Genomic DNA, 7,172 nt, shown 5'->3' on the forward strand with positions numbered 1-7,172 from the left:
CCATAGACTTTCGCTTGACCAAGAGAAGCCTAATGCAAGTGGTGTGTGCTCTAGGTGGCTCTCACTAGCGCTAATGAGGAACAAACGCGGATTATGATTCTCTAATCTCCTCACTAGGCTTTTGGTGCTTGCAATGCTCTACCAAAGTGCTGGAATAAATGTGGAGTGCAAGACATTGAATATGGTGGGTGGAAGGGGTATAAATAGCCCTCACCCACCAACTAGCCGTTACAGGAAACTTGCTGCGCGATGGCGCACCGGACAGTCCGGTGCGCCACCGGTGCGCCAACGGTGCGCCAACGGTCACTTCCAACGGCTAGTTCTGACACAGAGCCGTTGGACTCATGGCGCACCGGACAGTGAACAGTCCACTGTCCGGTGCACACCGGACAGTCCGGTGCGATGTCCGGTGTGCCACTAAAATTCATCTCCGAAGGCAGCGCTCTCGGGTTTCTGCGACTGGGAAGGCTCTGCTGTGAACCAGCCTGGTCCCACCTGGCAGAGGGTGCACCGGACAGTCCGGTGCACACCGGACAGTCCGGTGCCCCAAAGCCAGAAACCCTAAGTCTTGTTTTTCAGCTGATTTTCAAATCGGTTTTCGCTCTAACTTGTGTGTGAGTTCTAGGGTGACACCTAGCACTGTGTATGAGTGTGATTGTGCACCAACACTACACTAGAACTCTCTTGGTCAAACTACTCATCGACAACCCCTCTTTATAGTACGGCTAAAAGAGAATAAAAAGCCTAATTAAAATGCGAGTGTCCACATCTCCTTGACACTCGGACTCCGTAGACCTTCACCTTTTGTTTCGTCGTTTTAGCCGTCGCTTCGAGTTCTTATCTCCGGGATTGTTTTCTCCGTTGTAGTACTTCTACCTGTCATGTGACCTAACTTACCATTTGTCTCTGCAAAACACACGTTAGTCACATATAATAATACGTTGTCATTAATCACTAAAACCAACCAGGGGCCTAGATGCTTTCAATCTCCCCCTTTTTGGTGATTGATGACAACCCTACAAGTTTTGTGAGAGTAGTTTGTTTTGAAGATTCTGTCAATTGAAAGAATGGTTAGTTATACTCAGTAATTTTTGACAGAAAGAATGTGTACCATAATAATAAGAGTGAGCGCATACACATCATAAGATTCTTGTTCATATAAAAGAAAAAGTAAATTAATGAAACAAGAGCTAGAAGACTGGTGATTTGAAATAAGGTGAAAACGTAATACACACAGTCAACCAAAAGCAACGAGAGTATATGACGAGTTTGTGAGCCAAAAACATAAAGCTAGTACAGAGAGTAGCAGGCACAAATATTACATCAAAAGAACACTGACTCTCTCTCTAACTCCCCCTAGCTCTCACAACTCATATCTCTCCCCCTTTGGCGTCAAACACCAAAAGGGACCTGAACCTAAACACCTGATGCAGGAGGAGGCGGCGGGGGCGCATCCGGTCGAGGTCGAGGTAGCAGAGCAAACGCCGACGGAGGGTCAGAGTCAGTCTCGGATCCAGGATCTGCGGTAGAGGCTGGAGCTGGTACTGACTCGGACGCAGGCAGCGCTGCAGGAGCTACCGGAGCAGAAGCAGTCACAGATACTGCCACAGCAGTAGTGGTAACAGCAGATGCTGGTGGCACTGGCGGCTGCGGGCAGACAGAGCTGAGAACTGGTGAAGTGAACGCCAAGGTGACCGGCCGGAGCGGAGAGGTAACAGCAGGGGGTGCAGACAAGATCGAAGGCACTACTGGAGCGTGAAGCGAAGAAGGCGGAGCAGACTGAACTGGAGACGCTGAGATACCAGAATGCTGAAGCATGAGGGCCATGAATGCCCTATTCTCTGCCCTATCCTGAATAAGCTGCTGCTGAAGTGAATCCTGCCTGTCCTGCATAGTCTGAAACATTGAGAGCATTCTCTCAGACATACGGGCCTGCTCGGCTGCCAGCTGAGCCTGCTGCTGAGTGAGAGTCTGAAGAATCGAAGCTAGAGCAGGGTCCATAGCCTGAGTGGTAGCAGGGGCAGCACTAGAGCTCCCAGCCTCATGATCATGAGAGCGAGGAGGCATAGGAGGCGGAGGTGGAGGAGGAATCCCAAAATCATCATCATCATCATCATCATCTGCTGCACCCTGGGTGTCAAACTGACGTAGAGCTGCATCCTCGGCCTGAGTGTCAAACACAGGAGCATAAGCTGGCACTGGAATCTCTGGAGCAGGACGGTAAGATCCAAATACAAGGCGTGAGGCCTCAAGGGTGCTCTGAAAACGAGGTGGCTGGATCAGCTGCGCAAAGATGTGGCATAAGTAGTGAGCATAAGGTAGCTGCCGTCGAGCACGAATCCCATCCAGAACAGTGTCCTCAATCTCACAGATCAGAAAGTCAACAACATCAAACTCAGAGTGGGATACCAGGGCACCAAGGAGCCAAAGCTGGATATGAGTGGTGGCCTCCCTGTATCCCATCCTAGGCAGGAGTGTCCGTCTGACGAGCTCATATAAGCACTTCGCTGCAGTAGTGAAGTCTGCTGGAGAACGTCGCGACCCATCTGTGAAAGGCGGGCGGAACAGAGCCGCGACGTGAGCTGTCCCTGGAGCTACACCACCGTGAGGGCGACGTGGAGGATCTGAAGTGCCATAGCAGAGACTGTGCAGGCGAGTCGTCGACTCAGGGAATCCAAATAGCTGCCGGATCTGACTGGCAGTGATCGTGACATCCTCGCGCTCAAAGCGGAACCTCATCCACTGATGATCCGGGTCAATCCAAACAGAGGCATAGAAGACGCGGACCCACTCCTCAACATATCTGCCGCTGATAGTCAGAAAGGATAGAAGGCCTGGCAAATATGTGAGATGCGCCTCAGACTCAGCACCGGCTGCTAGCAAGAAGGCTGGAAGATCCAAGAGGCGGTGAACTCGTAGCGCAATCTGAGCTGACATCTGAGCCCTGAAGAAAGACTCCTGAATCCGAGTGCTGAAAAGAACTCCTGCTGCTGGGTCTCTCTGAGCTGGTAGCCAAGACTCCACGGGTACGTACCTGAACCGACGTACCCGGGCTGCAGTGGCACGCTGAAGATCAAATAGACGAGGATCCGAACCCAGTGGACGGACCTCAGTCTCATCGCGCTCCCGGAAGCGAGGTGGAGGGACAGGTGGAGCTGAAGCGGGAGCGGGGGCAGGGGAAGCAGTGGAAGCTGGCGTGGTGCTGGTAGTGGGTATGGCGGTGGAGGTGGATGGAGCAATAGGAGTGACTGGAGCAGGCAGAGTGGGTGGCGGAGTGGAAGCGGAGGTGTGAGTGGAGGAGCGAGACCGGGAGGCGAGACGACGAGCACGGAAAGCAATCTGATCTGATGGAATATCCGGCTGATCTCCAAGTGCTGCCTGTGCAGCGGCTGCGGCAGCTGCTGCTGCTGCGCGAGCCTCTCTGTCTGAACGCCGCTTCTTGCGGCCTTCCTGCTGCTCCAGATACACAGTCTTGCCCTTCACCTGCCTGAAGGGGCGACGAGGGTCCTCATCATCGCCACCCCCTGATGCCGACGCATTCTTCGTGCGCGGCATCCTGAACTAAAGTCTGCAAACGAGATAGAGAGACTAAGCACAGAGCAAAAGTGACCGATATATTTAGCAAAGAGTGAGATGTCTACCTGGAAAGGTCACACGAGAGGTGACGATCCAGGCAGGACGAGAGACGGCACACGGTCACACAAGGTCACTGAAATGACAGAAGAGGTGAGCACGTATTAGTCACATAGTCATAAGCATATGAAATGTGAATAAATACATACACAAAGAGATATGGCACGAGATGGGACGATCGATAAGTCAAAAGCCGTGAAAACGACGTTTGACGGACAAATAGAGACATAGAATGATTGGAATTCAAATTGAGGCACAAAACGATATGGGATTGAGCCGATACTTCACGAATAGGTTTATATAGGTCAATATGAGTGAAGTGTGTGCTTGGTTTGAATTTAGGCGAAGAAATAGGGTTTTGGGCACTCGGCTCGGAAACGATCGTGCAAAACGAGAATTTTGGTTAAATTTAAGCCTGGGATCTCGGATTGGCGTGAAATTTGGCAAGTAGGTTACTGGAAGTGTGGTGAAGGTGCCTGAAAAATTTGGGTTCAATTGGAGCAAGTTTGGCTGGTTTGGGCATTTCACCGAGCACTTGGTGGGCGGGGATTTAGGGTTTTAGGTATATGGCCATTTGAGGTGGGAATGCCCTCCCGAAGGAGCTAAGATTTTGCAGGGATACACAACAGAGACATTAGAGCACAAACCACCAATTGGATTCACAGAATTTCACAGAAATTGGAAGGATTGGCAAAGGGGTGGATTTACTGCCTAAACAACAGAGAAACGAGAGAGAGAGGGAGGACAGTGGGTTGCTCACCGAGGGGGATCAGAGGGAGTGCGCAGGTCCACCGGAGTACGGCCGCAGAGGATGGCCGGCGGAGGAGATCGCCGGCGAGGAGAAGGTCGCCAGCAGTCGCCAAACGCAGAGAGCTAGGCGGCAGGGAGAAGAACTAACGTCTCTGGCTCGGCTCGGTCGGGCTGGGGGCGGTTTTTTAAAACGCGATATGGGCACACCGGACAGTCTACAGTGGCTGTCCGGTGCACACCGGACAGCGCACAGTAGATGTCCGGTGAACCACCGGACAGCGCACAGGAAAAGAGGAACTTCGCGCGCGGCTGTCGGTGCACCGGACATTGCACAGTGCAGTGTCCGGTGCACACCGGACTGTCCGGTGAGCCCAGACAGAGGGGAGTTTGGAAAATTTTGAATTTTTCTATCTAACTCCTAACCAAACCAAATCCCAACTTATAATCACACAAAAGAACACTTGTTGGGACAGGTATTGGCACCCTCATATACTTTTCAAAATATTTTGCCATAGGCTAGATAATTTTTAGAGAAAATAGGCAAATGGTGAAATTTGCATTTTGGTTTGCACTAGGGGTTTTCATGAGTGATTTGAGTTTTGAATACTCCCCCTAAGTGCAGTACCTCATGCATATTTCAAGAACCAATAATTGCATGAAAAGAAAGAATTTAAGTGCTAAAAGCTTAAAAACTAAGACTTGTCAGGTTTGACCCGAGTTAAGCTTTTTCACTCGCTTTATTGGCGGTTATCTCAACTAGGTTAGACAAGTCCTAGATGCAATACAAGGAGTTTAAATATGCAATGCAAGTGACAACACCATTTGACATTTCACATAAAATTTCTGAGATCAAGAATATTTAGTTCATTCCTCAACATGCAAAAGCGGGTCTTATCAAGTGGCTTAGTGAAAATATCCGCTAATTGATCTTCCGACCTCACTCCTTCTAAAACAATATCTCCTTTGGCAACATGATCTCTAAGGAAGTGATGACGGATATCAATGTGCTTGGTGCGAGAGTGTTGTACAGGATTATTAGCAATTTTAACAGCACTCTCATTATCACACAACAAAGGTACTTTTTCTAGAACTACGCCATAGTCTAGAAGAGTTTGTTTCATATATAAAATCTGTGTGCAACAAGCACCTGCGGCAATGTATTCCGCCTCGGCAGTTGACAAGGCAACACTATTTTGCTTTTTGGATGTCCATGAAACTAGTGATCTACCAAGCAAATGGCATCCCCCAGAAGTACTTTTCCTATCAATTTTGCAACCGGCATAATCCGAATCGGAATAGCCAATTAAATCAAAAGTAGCTCCTTTGGGATACCACAGACCAACGCTTGTGGTGTGCTTGAGATACCTAAGAATTCTCTTAACAGCGCGAAGATGAGCTTTCTTAGGATTAGATTGAAATCTAGCACACATGCAGACACTAAACATGATATCGGGCCTAGATGCGGTAAGGTATAATAAACTACCAATCATAGAACGGTAGAGAGTTTGATTAACCGGGTTACCTCCCTCATCTAAGTCGAGATGTCCATTTGTAGGCATGGGGGTCTTGATTGGTTTGCACTTCTCCATGTTGAATCTTTTCAACAAGTCTTTGGTATACTTCTCTTGAGAGAGAAAGTTACCATCTTTCATTTGCTTGACTTGAAAGCCGAGGAAGTATGTTAGCTCACCAATCATTGACATCTCGAACTCCTTCGACATCAACTCACCAAATTCCTTGCAATGACAGTCATTTGTCGAGCCAAAGATTATATCATCAACATATACTTGACAAATGAAAATATCACCGTTATGTTTCTTGGTGAAGAGAGTTGTGTCGACGGTCCCGATTTTGAAGCCCTTTTCGATGAGGAAGTCGCGAAGACGCTCATACCAAGCCCTTGGAGCTTGCTTTAGTCCATATAGCGCCTTGGACAACCTGTAAGCATGGTTAGGATATCTAGGGTCTTCAAATCCAGGCGGTTGCTCAACATATACAAGTTCATTTATGAAGCCATTTAAAAATGCACTTTTTACATCCATTTGATAAAGTTTTATATCATAACATGATGCATATGCAAGTAGGATACGGATGGCTTCCAGTCGAGCAACCGGTGCAAAGGTCTCTCCAAAATCTAAGCCTTCAACTTGAGAGAATCCCTTTGCGACAAGTCTTGCCTTGTTTCTTACAATCACACCTTGATCATCTTGTTTGTTTCTGAACACCCACTTTGTTCCAATGATTCTTGCATCTTGTGGGGGCTTCTCCAGGGTCCAAACTTCGTTACGGGTGAAGTTGTTAAGTTCTTCATGCATGGCATTCACCCAGTCCGGATCCTGTAGCGCCTCATCTATACAAGTAGGCTCAACACAAGAAACAAAAGAGTGATGTTCAATAAAATTAGCATGTCTATGTGATCGAGTAATAACCCCTTGTGAAGGACTCCCGATGATTTGGTTTTGAGGATGAGCTTGAAGTAGTGATGAGTTTCTCCTGTTAACCACTTGAGAAGAAGATCCTGGAGCATCAACATCTTCGGCTTGTACCCTTGCTTGTTCATGAGAGACAAAAGTATCTTCATTTGCATGCCTCTCATCTTTTTCATCATCTTGTGGTACATTTGATGAAGAAGGCCTGTCAATGATTTGCACCTCTTCTTCATCTTCTTTTGGTTTGATAGCTCCAATAGGCATGTTCTTCATTGCTTCCCTAAGTGGCTCATCACCTACATCATCAAGATTTTCAAGTGCTCCTTGGGAGCCATTAGTCTCATCAAATTCCACATCATA

This window comes from Zea mays, chromosome 3, assembly GCF_902167145.1.
Source record: "Zea mays cultivar B73 chromosome 3, Zm-B73-REFERENCE-NAM-5.0, whole genome shotgun sequence".
NCBI classification, from domain to species: domain Eukaryota; kingdom Viridiplantae; phylum Streptophyta; class Magnoliopsida; order Poales; family Poaceae; genus Zea; species Zea mays.